This window comes from Carassius carassius, unplaced genomic scaffold (genome assembly GCF_963082965.1).
Source record: "Carassius carassius unplaced genomic scaffold, fCarCar2.1 SCAFFOLD_57, whole genome shotgun sequence".
NCBI lineage: Eukaryota > Metazoa > Chordata > Actinopteri > Cypriniformes > Cyprinidae > Carassius > Carassius carassius.
Window position 1 is genome coordinate 752501 of NW_026775196.1, and position 15000 is coordinate 767500.

General features: G+C 39.0%; 12 non-coding genes across 12 annotated transcripts in view; all 12 read left to right on the plus strand.

Annotated features, from left to right (window-relative positions):
• Window positions 1–6984: 6984 nt before the first annotated feature.
• LOC132138511 (5S ribosomal RNA) lies at window positions 6985–7103 on the plus strand. The gene has a single exon (XR_009432800.1). It is a non-coding gene; the product is annotated as a 5S ribosomal RNA (ribosomal RNA).
• A 2716-nt stretch (window positions 7104–9819) lies between these two features.
• LOC132138779 (5S ribosomal RNA) lies at window positions 9820–9938 on the plus strand. The gene has a single exon (XR_009433059.1). It is a non-coding gene; the product is annotated as a 5S ribosomal RNA (ribosomal RNA).
• An 84-nt stretch (window positions 9939–10022) lies between these two features.
• Window positions 10023–10141, plus strand: LOC132138990 (5S ribosomal RNA). The gene has a single exon (XR_009433263.1). It is a non-coding gene; the product is annotated as a 5S ribosomal RNA (ribosomal RNA).
• A 229-nt stretch (window positions 10142–10370) lies between these two features.
• Window positions 10371–10489, plus strand: LOC132138470 (5S ribosomal RNA). The gene has a single exon (XR_009432760.1). It is a non-coding gene; the product is annotated as a 5S ribosomal RNA (ribosomal RNA).
• Window positions 10490–10573: 84 nt separating this feature from the next.
• On the plus strand, window positions 10574–10692 carry LOC132139273 (5S ribosomal RNA). The gene has a single exon (XR_009433498.1). It is a non-coding gene; the product is annotated as a 5S ribosomal RNA (ribosomal RNA).
• Window positions 10693–11258: 566 nt separating this feature from the next.
• LOC132139274 (5S ribosomal RNA) lies at window positions 11259–11377 on the plus strand. Its single transcript, XR_009433499.1, has one exon. It is a non-coding gene; the product is annotated as a 5S ribosomal RNA (ribosomal RNA).
• Window positions 11378–11461: 84 nt separating this feature from the next.
• LOC132139275 (5S ribosomal RNA) lies at window positions 11462–11580 on the plus strand. Its single transcript, XR_009433500.1, has one exon. It is a non-coding gene; the product is annotated as a 5S ribosomal RNA (ribosomal RNA).
• A 564-nt stretch (window positions 11581–12144) lies between these two features.
• LOC132139276 (5S ribosomal RNA) lies at window positions 12145–12263 on the plus strand. Its single transcript, XR_009433501.1, has one exon. It is a non-coding gene; the product is annotated as a 5S ribosomal RNA (ribosomal RNA).
• Window positions 12264–13351: 1088 nt separating this feature from the next.
• LOC132138566 (5S ribosomal RNA) lies at window positions 13352–13470 on the plus strand. Its single transcript, XR_009432853.1, has one exon. It is a non-coding gene; the product is annotated as a 5S ribosomal RNA (ribosomal RNA).
• An 84-nt stretch (window positions 13471–13554) lies between these two features.
• Window positions 13555–13673, plus strand: LOC132139278 (5S ribosomal RNA). The gene has a single exon (XR_009433503.1). It is a non-coding gene; the product is annotated as a 5S ribosomal RNA (ribosomal RNA).
• A 563-nt stretch (window positions 13674–14236) lies between these two features.
• LOC132139279 (5S ribosomal RNA) lies at window positions 14237–14355 on the plus strand. The gene has a single exon (XR_009433504.1). It is a non-coding gene; the product is annotated as a 5S ribosomal RNA (ribosomal RNA).
• Window positions 14356–14904: 549 nt separating this feature from the next.
• Window positions 14905–15000, plus strand: part of LOC132138018 (5S ribosomal RNA) — a 119-nt gene continuing 23 nt past the window's right edge. The window contains exon 1 of the ribosomal RNA XR_009432331.1: window positions 14905–15000. This exon is cut by the window's right edge and continues 23 nt beyond it. This is a non-coding gene — a ribosomal RNA (5S ribosomal RNA).

Genomic DNA, 15000 nt, shown 5'->3' on the forward strand with positions numbered 1-15000 from the left:
TTTTGTTATTTGTCCTCCCAACAGCTTTGCTGTTTGGGAGGGATCATTTTAGTTTTGTGTTTTTTTTTTGTTAAATGGACGGATTAACAGCTACAGACATGGATTTGGCAAAACAAACAAGGCAGCTAACTGAAAATGGACTGGATAAAAGACAACGAGAAAAGGATTACCCAGAAAGGAGACTCAAACGGATTTATGCAAAGGAAGCAACGGTAGTGATTGATTTGACGGAGGTAAAAGATGGGAGAGCAGAGGACATTATAGAAGCATTGAAAGACAAGATTGAAGTGACTAGCATACTAGCGGTAAGACCAAAAATGATGAAACAATATGAAATTACATTGGAAAAGGAAGAAGATATTGAGAAACTGGAAGAAGGATTGATGATTAAAGGAAAGACTTGTGAAATTAAAAAGTTGAACAATAAGGATTTTGCTGTATCTTTCATGCATCTGCCTGCTTACCTGGAGGATGATGATATTTTAAAGAAGCTGGAGGGATGGGTTGTGACTCCTATCTCACAGATCAAAAGGAGATTCTACCCGGGCACCCGCATTGAGGATGGAACGAGATTCCTGAGAGTACGGTTTCCAAAAGAGGTGGCTTCTCTGCCCTACAGTACGAGAATGGAGACGGAAGAGGGACCTCAGTATTTCAGGGTGATACATAGCCAGCAGGTGAGAACCTGTAGGTTATGTATGAGCCCTGAACACATGATGAAGGACTGTCCGGACTTCAAATGCTTTAAGTGCTCGGAAAGGGGACATTTCGCGAGGGACTGTAATGCGGTGAGGTGCCCGGACTGCAGGCTCGTGCTAAATAAGTGCGAGTGCTGGTTCGGAGAACCACATCAGGAGGAAGAGCAGGGGTGCGGGCAGATACATGAGGAAGACGGTGAAGAGGAGCTACACGAGAACACGGAAGGAACACAAAGAGAGGATACCGCAAGCACAGACGTTGAAGAGGAAAGTGAAAGGACTGGATTAACACAGTGCAGTGAGGAAACGGGGTCACTGATGGAAATAACTGATACTTTACAGATTGAACTGGAAAAGACAGAGGAGCAGGAGTGGGTCAGCGAGGATGGGAGAATGGACAAAGACAGTGAATGCATCGACGATGCCGGCACTACAGGAATCAATAAAAGAAGAAGACAAACTAAGGTAACACCAAATTTAGAGAAAGCCAAAAGAAAAGTATTAAAACAAGGATGTGAGGAAAAACAGGACAGTGGGGAAATGGTAAAGGAAGGAGAGGGAATGAACTGACAATATGGGGATTTTATGGCTTTTATTTTATTTTATGGTGCTGAAAATTGTGACTTTTAATGCTAGAGGACTAATGAATGTTTATAAATTTGAAAAGGTGAAGGAATTGTGTCAAAATGAAGATGTGATTTTATTGCAAGAGACAAACTGGAAAGAGAATGTTATGGAGGATATTACAAAAAGATGGGAAGGGGAATTACTTGTTAATAATGAAGAGGAAAAATGGGAGGAGGAGTGGCGGTTTTAATAAGAAAAGACAGAAGTATAAAGACAAAACTTATATATAATGATAAAAAAGGAAAATGTATGGTGGTAGAAATGGAAATGGAAGAAGACAAATTTGTTTTAGTGAACGTGCACGCTCCCAATGGAGAAAATAAAAGAAATTATACTTTAATGTTTTAGCTGATGTAATTGGAAAATGGGGGAAGGTGGTGATTGCAGGGGATTTTAACACTGTTTTTAGTAAAATGGATATGGCAAATGGGATGGTTTCTAAATCGGATGGGGGTAGAAAAGAACTAAGGTCATTGATGGAAGAGAAAAATATGATTGATGTGTGGCGGGAAAGGAATGGAAAAAAGAAGGAATTTTCAAGAAGACAGTTGGTGGGGAATTTTATGTGCCAAACCAGAATAGACTATTTTTTAAGTACCAGAAATCTTGAATGTTTCATTGATGGAATATTTCACAAAGAAACGACCTTAAGCGATCACAAAATGGTTTTAATGACGATGGATTTTAAAAGACAAACAAAGGGACCTGGGGTGTGGATTTTAAACACTGAGGTTTTAAAGAATGAAAGTTTTAAAAAAGAAATTGAAATGATATTAGATGGGAGGAAAAAAGACCAGATGTATATGGAAGACAAAACGCAATGGTGGGAAAATGTTAAGTATGATATTAAGAAATATTCTATGAAGTACTGTAATTTATTACAAAATGTTAAAAGAACCAAGGAGAGAGAAATAAGGAGAACTCTAAAAGAGGAGTTAAATAAAAATGAAGTAGATGTGCAAAAAGTAATTGAAATAGAAAATACGTTGAGAAAAATAGAAGAGGGGAAATGCAAGGGGGCAATGTTGAGAAGCAAAGCAAAATATACGGTGGAAGGGGAAAAATGTAACAGATTCTTTTTTAATCTTGAGAAAAGCAGGGGGAGAGCGGAAACAATTAAAGAACTTAAAAGTAGGAATGGACAGGTGGTCTCAGATACAGAGGGGATTTTAAAAGAAGTGAAATCATTTTATGAAGAACTTTTTAAGTCGGAGGGGGGAGATGAGGAAAAAAGGAATATTTTGTTGCAACAGATAACAAGGAAAGTTGGCGAAGAGGATAAAAGAATATGTGAAAGGGAAATAGAAATTGAAGAGATCATACATGCCATAAATCAATTAAGAGTGAGGAAAAGCCCCGGAGTAGATGGTATTGGAAGTGAGTTTTACAAAGTTTTTAAAGACAAAGTAAGCGTGATTTTAAATGAAATTTTTGAAGAAGTTTTTAAAAATGAAAGAGTAAGCCCAAGAATGGGGCTAGGATTAATGAAAATAATATACAAGAAAAAAGGAGACAAAACTGAGCTGAAAAATTTTAGACCCATTACAATGCTAAACACTGATTTTAAAATTTTAGCCAAGGTCTTAGCAAACAGATTAAAAAATGTCATGCCAAATATAATAGAAACAAACCAAGCGTACGGAGTAAAGGCGAGAGATATAGCAGATGTTACTAGCAGCATTAGAGATATAGTAGGGTATATAAAAGAAAAGGGCAAAAGTGCTTATGTTATTAGTATGGATTTTGAAAAGGCTTTTGACAGAGTTGAACATGGCTTTTTATTTGCAGTTTTAAAGGAATTTGGGTTTGGGAATAATTTTATAAAATGGATTTCGGTTTTATACAGGGATATTTTTACAAAAGTAAAATGCAACGGTTTTTTAACTCAACCTTTTAAAGTTTTAAGATCCATAAGACAGGGGTGTCCTTTGTCGGCGCAATTGTACTCTTTGGTAGCAGAACCTTTAGGGCTTTTAATAAATAGAGAAAAAAGAATAAATGGAATACGAATGGAAGAGGGAGAAGAATTAAAGAAAATATTTCAATATGCTGATGACACGACAATTGTGGTTGAAAATGTAGAAAGTGTTAAAAGAGTGATGGAGAAAACAAAACAGTATTGTGAGGGTTCGGGTGCAAAAATAAATGAAGAAAAAACTGTATACATGAAATATGGAAGGGTGGAGGTTCTTACAGGGATCTGTAATTTTATGGAGGTGCAAGAAATAAAGATTTTAGGAATAATTGTAGCAAAGAATGAAAAGGAGGCTATGGACAGTATGTGGGAAGAGACGGTGGGAGGGATGGAAAGAAGACTGATTTTCTGGAGAAGCAGGGTTTTAAGTTTAAATGGGAAAATTTTAGTTGTAAACATGCTAATGTTATCTAGAATGTGGTATACATTACATGTGATGCCATTGCCAGACTGGGTTTTAAAGAGAATAAAGAAATGTGTTTTAGAATTTTTATGGGACAAAAAGCCTCCAAGAATTGCATATTTTACACTGATAGGGAAACCGGGGGAGGTAGGGATGGGTTTGGTGGATGTAGAACAAAAAATGAAAAGCATGAGAGTAAAGGTGGTAAGAAAATATTTGGATGATACGAACAGAGCAGAGTGGAAGAGATTGATGGCTCTTTATTTAAATAAATGTGGGAATTTTAATTTGGGGGACAATGTTTTATGGATGAAGCTTAAGAATTGGATGATGGAGGGGATCCCACGATTTTACAAAGAGGTTTTAAGCGCTTGGAGGCTTTTTTTAACAGAGGTGGATTTTAATCCGGAGGGGAGGGAAATGATTTTAAATCAACCTCTGTTTTTAAATGGAAAAATAAAGATGCAAGAGTATGATATCTATTTTAAGAAGTGGTTGCAAGCGGGATTTGTAAAGGTGAGGGATGTTTTATGGGAATTTAAAGAGGGATTTTTACCACTTCAAGTGATCATAGATGCAATGGATGAGGAGAAGGAGGACTTTAATGTAAATGTTTTAAAAAGACAATAAGAACAAGTAAAAAAAGCAATCCCAGGACAATGGCTGGATGAAATTATTAATGAGGGAGAAAAAGAAAAGAAAATGAGCGTGTTTCTAAAATGTAAAGACAATATGGTGAATTTTAATTTGGGTTCTGTTAAAATGTTTTATGGGTTTTTTATAAATGGAGTTTTTAAAAAACCTCTTGCCAATCAGTTATGGATAAGGCATTTTAATGAAATCGAAGAGGAAGATATATGGAAGAACATGACATGGAAATGGTTGGATGCGGATTTAGAAAGTTTTGATTATTTTATTAGACAAAATGTGATTTTTACGGAAATTAGATTGTGTGCAATGCAGAAAAAAACTAATGCCCTATGCAGAGTTTGTAAAAAAGAAGATGAAGGAATTTTACATTTGTTTTTATTCTGTGAGAAGTTGAGCCCATTTTTAAGGAATTAAAGGAAATAATCAAAGACTTAAGAGATAATGAGGTGGACTGCAACTGGAATAGATTTTTTATGTTGGGAATGGCAGAGAATACAGCAAACAAGAAACTAATTAATTTGTTTTTAATTTTGGCCAAAAAAGCTATATGGAAAAGAAGGAATATAGTCAAAAACAGAGATGTTACTGCAAACCTATGGTTGATTTTTAAACAGTTGGTTGAAGATTATGTAAAAATGCTGTACAGTTATTTTAAACTGGAAAACAAGATGGGGGATTTTTATGGAATTTTTACGAAGGATATTTTAAAACAAAAGCACTTTTATATGCCAAAAGAAGATTAATGAACTTGATGAATTTGTGATTTTAGATGTTTTTGGTTTTTAGTGTTATGCATTTTTGGAAAAATGCTTTTGTGAAATGCTTTTGCATTTATGAAAATTTCCCTGTAACAGCTTTAATGTCTTGTACACAACTTGTATTTTGACTGATAATAAAAAGAAAAAAAAAAAAAGAAAAAAGAAAAAAAAAAAAAAGAAAAAAAAAAAAAAAAAAAAGCTATGCCCGATCTCGTCTGGTCTTGGAAGCTAAGCAGGTTTGGGCCTGGTTAGTACTTGGATGGGAGACCGCCTGGGAATACCAGGTGCTGTAAGCTTTTTAGAAAATTTTCATTAGTTATGTAATAATCTTGAAAAAAAAAAAAAAAAAGAGTCAATGCCAGATCTCTGAATCTTAGCATGTTTGGTTCTGGTTAGTACTTGGATGGGAAACCGCTTGGGAATACCAGGTGCTGAAAGCTTTTTGGAAATTTTTCAAAATTTTTTACTTTTTGGAATTTCTTCACTCATTATATTATAATCGTGCAAAAAAAAAAAAAAAAAAAAAAAAAAAAGAGTCAATGCCCAATCTCTGAATCTTAGAATGTTTGGTTCTGGTTACTACTTGGATGGGAGACTGCCTGGGAATAATACCAGGTGCTGTAAGCTTTTGGGTTTTCTTCCCTACTTATATATTGAACTGGAGATTAGAGTGGCTGATCTTTAAATAGCCCTCTCTCTGCAGCAGCCTTCGCTTACGGCCATACCTGGCTATGCCTGGTTAATACTTGGATGGGAAACCGCTTGGGAATACCAGGTGCTGAAAGCTTTTTGGAAATTTTTCACAATTTTTTACTTTTTGGAATTTCTTCACTCATTATATAATAATCGTGCAAAAAAAAAAAAAAGAGTCAATGCCCGATGTCTGAATCTTAGCATATTTGGTTCTGGTTACTACTTGGATGGGAGACCGCCTGGGAATACCAGGTGCTGAAAGCTTTTTGGAAATGTTTCACAATTTTTTACTTTTTGGAATTTTTTCACTAATTATATAATAATCGTGCAAAAAAAAAAAAGAGTCAATGCCCGATCTCTGAATCTTAGCATGTTTGGTTCTGGTTACTACTTGGATGGGAGACTGCCTGGGAATAATACCAGGTGCTGTAAGCTTTTGGGTTTTCTTCCCTACTTATATATTGAACTGGAGATTAGAGTGGCTGATCTTTAAATAGCCCTCTCTCTGCAGCAGCCTTCGCTTACGGCCATACCTGGCTATGCCTGGTTAGTACTTGGATGGGAAACCGCCTGGGAATACCAGGTGCTGAAAGCTTTTTGGAAATGTTTCACAATTTTTTACTTTTTGGAATTTTTTCACTAATTATATAATAATCGTGCAAAAAAAAAAAAAGAGTCAATGCCCGATCTCTGAATCTTAGCATGTTTGGTTCTGGTTACTACTTGGATGGGAGACTGCCTGGGAATAATACCAGGTGCTGTAAGCTTTTGGGTTTTCTTCCCTACTTATATATTGAACTGGAGATTAGAGTGGCTGATCTTTAAATAGCCCTCTCTCTGCAGCAGCCTTCGCTTACGGCCATACCTGGCTATGCCTGGTTAGTACTTGGATGGGAAACCGCTTGGGAATACCAGGTGCTGAAAGCTTTTTGCAAATTTTTCAAAATTTTTTACTTTTTGGAATTTCTTCACTAATTATATAATAATCGTGCAAAAAAAAAAAAGAGTCAATGCCTGATGTCTGAATCTTAGCATGTTTGGTTCTGGTTACTACTTGGATGGGAGACCGCCTGGGATTGCTAGGTGCTGTAAGCTTTTGGGTTTTCGTCCCTATTTATATAATGTACTGGAGATTACAGTGGCTGATCTTTAATTAGCCCTCTCTTTGCAGCAGCTTTCGCTTACGGCCATACCAACCTGGCTATGCCCGATCTCGTCTGATCTCAGAAGCTAAGCAGGTTTGGGCTTGGTTAGTACTTGGATGGGAGACCGCCTGGGAATACCAGGTGCTGTAAGCTATTTGGAAAATTTTCATTAGTTATGTAATAATCTTGAAAAAAAAAAAGAGTCAATGCCCAATCTCTGAATCTTAGAATGTTTGGTTCTGGTTACTACTTGGATGGGAGACTGCCTGGGAATAATACCAGGTGCTGTAAGCTTTTGGGTTTTCTTCCCTACTTATATATTGAACTGGAGATTAGAGTGGCTGATCTTTAAATAGCCCTCTCTCTGCAGCAGCCTTCGCTTACGGCCATACCTGGCTATGCCTGGTTAGTACTTGGATGGGAAACCGCTTGGGAATACCAGGTGCTGAAAGCTTTTTGGAAATTTTTCACAATTTTTTACTTTTTGGAATTTCTTCACTCATTATATAATAATCGTGCAAAAAAAAAAAAAGAGTCAATGCCCGATGTCTGAATCTTAGCATATTTGGTTCTGGTTACTACTTGGATGGGAGACCGCCTGGGAATACCAGGTGCTGAAAGCTTTTTGGAAATTTTTCACAATTTTTTACTTTTTGGAATTTTTTCACTAATTATATAATAATCGTGCAAAAAAAAAAAAGAGTCAATGCCCGATCTCTGAATCTTAGCATGTTTGGTTCTGGTTACTACTTGGATGGGAGACTGCCTGGGAATAATACCAGGTGCTGTAAGCTTTTGGGTTTTCTTCCCTACTTATATATTGAACTGGAGATTAGAGTGGCTGATCTTTAAATAGCCCTCTCTCTGCAGCAGCCTTCGCTTACGGCCATACCTGGCTATGCCTGGTTAGTACTTGGATGGGAAACCGCCTGGGAATACCAGGTGCTGAAAGCTTTTTGGAAATTTTTCAAAATTTTTTACTTTTTGGAATTTTTTCACTAATTATATAATAATCGTGCAAAAAAAAAAAAAGAGTCAATGCCCGATCTCTGAATCTTAGCATGTTTGGTTCTGGTTACTACTTGGATGGGAGACTGCCTGGGAATAATACCAGGTGCTGTAAGCTTTTGGGTTTTCTTCCCTACTTATATATTGAACTGGAGATTAGAGTGGCTGATCTTTAAATAGCCCTCTCTCTGCAGCAGCCTTCGCTTACGGCCATACCTGGCTATGCCTGGTTAGTACTTGGATGGGAAACCGCCTGGGAATACCAGGTGCTGAAAGCTTTTTGGAAATGTTTCACAATTTTTTACTTTTTGGAGTTTTTTCACTAATTATATAATAATCGTGCAAAAAAAAAAAAAAGAGTCAATGCCCGATCTCTGAATCTTAGCATGTTTGGTTCTGGTTACTACTTGGATGGGAGACTGCCTGGGAATAATACCAGGTGCTGTAAGCTTTTGGGTTTTCTTCCCTACTTATATATTGAACTGGAGATTAGAGTGGCTGATCTTTAAATAGCCCTCTCTCTGCAGCAGCCTTCGCTTACGGCCATACCTGGCTATGCCTGGTTAGTACTTGGATGGGAAACCGCCTGGGAATACCAGGTGCTGAAAGCTTTTTGGAAATGTTTCACAATTTTTTACTTTTTGGAGTTTTTTCACTAATTATATAATAATCGTGCAAAAAAAAAAAAAAGAGTCAATGCCCGATCTCTGAATCTTAGCATGTTTGGTTCTGGTTACTACTTGGATGGGAGACTGCCTGGGAATAATACCAGGTGCTGTAAGCTTTTGGGTTTTCTTCCCTACTTATATATTGAACTGGAGATTAGAGTGGCTGATCTTTAAATAGCCGTCTCTCTGCAGCAGCCTTCGCTTACGGCCATACCTGGCTATGCCTGGTTAGTACTTGGATGGGAAACCGCTTGGGAATACCAGGTGCTGAAAGCTTTTTGGAAATTTTTCAAAATTTTTTACTTTTTGGAATTTCTTCACTAATTATATAATAATCGTGCAAAAAAAAAAAAAGAGTCAATGCCTGATGTCTGAATCTTAGCATGTTTGGTTCTGGTTACTACTTGGATGGGAGACCGCCTGGGATTGCTAGGTGCTGTAAGCTTTTGGGTTTTCGTCCCTACTTATATATTGAACTGGAGATTAGAGTGGCTGATCTTTAAATAGCCCTCTCTCTGCAGCAGCCTTCGCTTACAGCCATACCTGGCTATGCCTGGTTAGTACTTGGATGGGAAACCGCTTGGGAATACCAGGTGCTGAAAGCTTTTTGGAAATTTTTCAAAATTTTTTACTTTTTGGAATTTCTTCACTAATTATATAATAATCGTGCAAAAAAAAAAAAGAGTCAATGCCCGATCTCTGAATCTTAGCATGTTTGGTTCTGGTTACTACTTGGATGGGAGACTGCCTGTGAATAATACCAGGTGCTGTAAGCTTTTGGGTTTTCTTCCCTACTTATCTATTGAACTGGAGATTAGAGTGGCTGATCTTTAAATAGCCCTCTCTCTGCAGCAGCCTTCGCTTACGGCCATACCTGGCTATGCCTGGTTAGTACTTGGATGGGAAACCGCTTGGGAATACCAGGTGCTGAAAGCTTTTTGGAAATTTTTCAAAATTTTTTACTTTTTGGAATTTCTTCACTCATTATATAATAATCGTGCAAAAAAAAAAAAAAAAAGAGTCAATGCCCGATGTCTGAATCTTAGCATGTTTGGTTCTGGTTACTACTTGGATGGGAGACCGCCTGGGATTGCCAGGTGCTGTAAGCTTTTGGGTTTTCGTCCCTATTTATATAATGTACTGGAGATTACAGTGGCTGATCTTTAATTAGCCCTCTCTTTGCAGCAGCTATCGCTTACGGCCATACCAACCTGGCTATGCCCGATCTCGTCTGGTCTTGGAAGCTAAGCAGGTTTGGGCCTGGTTAGTACTTGGATGGGAGACCGCCTGGGAATACCAGGTTCTGTAAGCTTTTGGGTTTTATTCCGAACTTATATAATGAACTGGAGATTAGAGTTTCTGATCTTTAAATAGCCCTCTCTTTGCAGCAGCTTTCGCTTACGGCCATACCAACCTGGCTATGCCTGATCTCATCTGATCTCGGAAGCTAACCAGGTTTGGGCTTGGTTAGTATTTGGATGGGAGACAGCCTGGGAATACCAGGTGCTGTAAGCTTTTTGGAAAATTTTCATTAGTTATGTAATTATCTAGAAAAAAAAAAAAAAAGAGTCAATGCCAGATCTCTGAATCTTAGCATGTTTGGTTCTGGTTACTACTTGGATGGGAGACTGCCTGGGAATAATACCAGGTGCTGTAAGCTTTAAGGTTTTCTTCCCTACCTATATATTGAACTGGAGATTAGAGTGGCTGATCTTTAAATAGCCCTCTCTCTGCAGCAGCCTTCGCTTACGGCCATACCAACCTGGCTATGCCCGATCTCGTCTGGTCTTGGAAGCTAAGCAGGTTTGGGCCTGGTTAGTACTTGGATGGGAGACCGCCTGGGAATACCAGGTGCTGTAAGCTTTTGGGTTTTATTCCGAACTTATATAATGAACTGGAGATTACAGTGGCTGATCTTTAATTAGCCCTCTCTTTGCAGCAGCTTTCGCTTACGGCCATACCAACCTGGCTATGCCCGATCTCGTCTGATCTCGGAAGCTAAGCAGGTTTGGGCCTGGTTAGTACTTGGATGGGAGACCGCCTGGGAATACCAGGTGCTGTAAGCTTTTTGGAAAATTTTCATTAGTTATGTAATAATCTTGAAAAAAAAAAAGAGTCAATGCCAGATCTCTGAATCTTAGAATGTTTGGTTCTGGTTATTACTTGGATGGGAGACTGCCTGAGAATAATACCAGGTGCTGTAAGCTTTTGGGTTTTCTTCCCTACTTATATATTGAACTGGAGATTAGAGTGACTGATCTTTAAATAGCCCTCTCTCTTCAGCAGCCTTCGCTTACGGCCATACCTGGCTATGCCTGTTTAGTACTTGGATGGGAAACCGCCTGGGAATACCAGGTGCTGAAAGCTTTTTGGAAATTTTTCAAATTTTTTTACTTTTTGGAATTTTTTCACTAATTATATAATAATCGTGCAAAAAAAAAAAAAAAAAAAAAAAAAGAGTCAATGCCCGATGTCTGAATCTTAGCATGTTTGGTTCTGGTTACTACTTGGATGGGAGAAAGCCTGGGATTGCCAGGTGCTGTAAGCTTTAGGGTTTTCGTCCCTATTTATATAATGTACTGGAGATTACAGTGGCTGATCTTTAATTAGCCCTCTCTTTGCAGCAGCTTTCGCTTACGGCCATACCAACCTGGCTATGCCCGATCTCGTCTGATCTCGGAAGCTAAGCAGGTTTGGGCCTGGTTAGTACTTGGATGGGAGACCGCCTGGGAATACCAGGTGCTGTAAGCTTTTGGGTTTTATTCCGAACTTATATAATGAACTGGAGATTACAGTGGCTGATCTTTAATTAGCCCTCTCTTTGCAGCAGCTTTCGCTTACGGCCATACCAACCTGGCTATGCCCGATCTCGTCTGATCTCGGAAGCTAAGCAGGTTTGGGCCTGGTTAGTACTTGGATGGGAGACCGCCTGGGAATACCAGGTGCTGTAAGCTTTTTGGAAAATTTTCTTTAGTTATGTAATAATCTTGAAAAAAAAAAAGAGTCAATGCCAGATCTCTGAATCTTAGAATGTTTGGTTCTGGTTATTACTTGGATGGGAGACTGCCTGAGAATAATACCAGGTGCTGTAAGCTTTTGGGTTTTCTTCCCTACTTATATATTGAACTGGAGATTAGAGTGGCTGATCTTTAAATAGCCCTCTCTCTGCATTAGCCTTCGCTTACGGCCATACCTGGCTATGCCTGTTTAGTACTTGGATGGGAAACCGCCTGGGAATACCAGGTGCTGAAAGCTTTTTGGAAATTTTTCAAATTTTTTTACTTTTTGGAATTTTTTCACTAATTATATAATAATCGTGCAAAAAAAAAAAAAAAAAAAAAAAGAGTCAATGCCCGATGTCTGAATCTTAGCATGTTTGGTTCTGGTTACTACTTGGATGGGAGACCGCCTGGGATTGCCAGGTGCTGTAAGCTTTTGGGTTTTCGTCCCTATTTATATAATGTACTGGAGATTACAGTGGCTGATCTTTAATTAGCCCTCTCTTTGCAGCAGCTTTCGCTTACGGCCATACCAACCTGGCTATGCCCGATCTCGTCTGATCTCGGAAGCTAAGCAGGTTTGGGCCTGGTTAGTACTTGGATGGGAGACCGCCTGGGAATACCAGGTGCTGTAAGCTTTTGGGTTTTATTCCAAACTTATATATTGAACTGGAGATTAGAGTGGCTGATCTTTAAATAGCCCTCTCTCTGCAGCAGCCTTCGCTTACGGCCATACCTGGCTATGCCTGGTTAGTACTTGGATGGGAAACCGCCTGGGAATACCAGGTGCTGAAAGCTTTTTGGAAATTTTTCAAATTTTTTTACTTTTTGGAATTTTTTCACTAATTATACAATAATCGTGCAAAAAAAAAAAAAAAAAAAAAAAAAAGAAAAGAGTCAATGCCCGATGTCTGAATCTTAGCATGTTTGGTTCTGGTTACTACTTGGATGGGAGACCGCCTGGGATTGCCAGGTGCTGTAAGCTTTAGGGTTTTCGTCCCTATTTATATAATGTACTGGAGATTACAGTGGCTGATCTTTAATTAGCCCTCTCTTTGCAGCAGCTTTCGCTTACGGCCATACCAACCTGGCTATGCCCGATCTCGTCTGATCTCTGAAGCTAAGCAGGTTTGGGACCGCCTGGGAATACCAGGTGCTGTAAGCTTTTTGGAAAATTTTCATTAGTTATGTAATAATCTTGAAAAAAAAAAAAAAAGAGTCAATGCCAGATCTCTGAATCTTAGAATGTTTGGTTCTGGTTATTACTTGGATGGGAGACTGCCTGAGAATAATACCAGGTGCTGTAAGCTTTTGGGTTTTCTTCCCTACTTATATATTGAACTGGAGATTAGAGTGGCTGATCTTTAAATAGCCCTCTCTCTGCAGCAGCCTTCGCTTACGGCCATACCTGGCTATGCCTGTTTAGTACTTGGATGGGAAACCGCCTGGGAATACCAGGTGCTGAAAGCTTTTTGGAAATTTTTCAAATTTTTTTACTTTTTGGAATTTTTTCACTAATTATATAATAATCGTGCATAAAAAAAAAAAAAAGAGTCAATGCCCGATGTCTGAATCTTAGCATGTTTGGTTCTGGTTACTACTTGGATGGGAGACCGCCTGGGATTGCCAGGTGCTGTAAGCTTTAGGGTTTTCGTCCCTATTTATATAATGTACTGGAGATTACAGTGGCTGATCTTTAATTAGCCCTCTCTTTGCAGCAGCTTTCGCTTACGGCCATACCAACCTGGCTATGCCCGATCTCGTCTGATCTCGGAAGCTAAGCAGGTTTGGGCCTGGTTAGTACTTGGATGGGAGACCGCCTGGGATTGCCAGGTGCTGTAAGCTTTAGGGTTTTCGTCCCTATTTATATAATGTACTGGAGATTACAGTGGCTGATCTTTAATTAGCCCTCTCTTTGCAGCAGCTTTCGCTTACGGCCATACCAACCTGGCTATGCCCGATCTCGTCTGATCTCGGAAGCTAAGCAGGTTTGGGCCTGGTTAGTACTTGGATGGGAGACCGCCTGGGAATACCAGGTGCTGTAAGCTTTTTGGAAAATTTTCATTAGTTATGTAATAATCTTGAAAAAAAAAAAAGAGTCAATGCCCGATGTCTGAATCTTAGCATGTTTGGTTCTGGTTATTACTTGGATGGGAGACTGCCTGAGAATAATACCAGGTGCTGTAAGCTTTTGGGTTTTCTTCCCTACTTATATATTGAACTGGAGATTAGAGTGGCTGATCTTTAAATAGCCCTCTCTCTGCAGCAGCCTTCGCTTACGGCCATACCTGGCTATGCCTGGTTAGTACTTGGATGGGAAACCGCCTGGGAATACCAGGTGCTGAAAGCTTTTTGGAAATTTTTCAAATTTTTTTACTTTTTGGAATTTTTTCACTAATTATATAATAATCGTGCAAAAAAAAAAAAAAAAGAAAAGAGTCAATGCCCGATGTCTGAATCTTAGCATGTTTGGTTCTGGTTACTACTTGGATGGGAGACCGCCTGGGATTGCCAGGTGCTGTAAGCTTTAGGGTTTTCGTCCCTATTTATATAATGTACTGGAGATTACAGTGGCTGATCTTTAATTAGCCCTCTCTTTGCAGCAGCTTTCGCTTACGGCCATACCAACCTGGCTATGCCCGATCTCGTCTGATCTCGGAAGCTAAGCAGGTTTGGGCCTGGTTAGTACTTGGATGGGAGACCGCCTGGGAATACCAGGTGCTGTAAGCTTTTTGGAAAATTTTCATTAGTTATGTAATAATCTTGAAAAAAAAAAAGGAGTCAATGCCAGATCTCTGAATCTTAGAATGTTTGGTTCTGGTTATTACTTGGATGGGAGACTGCCTGAGAATAATACCAGGTGCTGTAAGCTTTTGGGTTCTCTTCCCTACTTATATATTGAACTGGAGATTAGAGTGGCTGATCTTTAAATAGCCCTCTCTCTGCAGCAGCCTTCGCTTACGGCCATACCTGGCTATGCCTGTTTAGTACTTGGATGGGAAACCGCCTGGGAATACCAGGTGCTGAAAGCTTTTTGGAAATTTTTCAAATTTTTTTACTTTTTGGAATTTTTTAATCGTGAAAAAAAAACAAAAAAAAACAAAGAGTCAATGCCCGATGTCTGAATCTTAGCATGTTTGGTTCTGGTTACTACTTGGATGGGAGACCGCCTGGGATTGCCAGGTGCTGTAAGCTTTTGGGTTTTCGTCCCTATTTATATAATGTACTGGAGATTACAGTGGCTGATCTTTAATTAGCCCTCTCTTTGCAGCAGCTTTCGCTTACGGCCATACCAACCTGGCTATGCCCGATCTCGTCTGATCTCGGAAGCTAAGCAGGTTTGGGCCTGGTTAGTACTTGGATGGGAGACCGCCT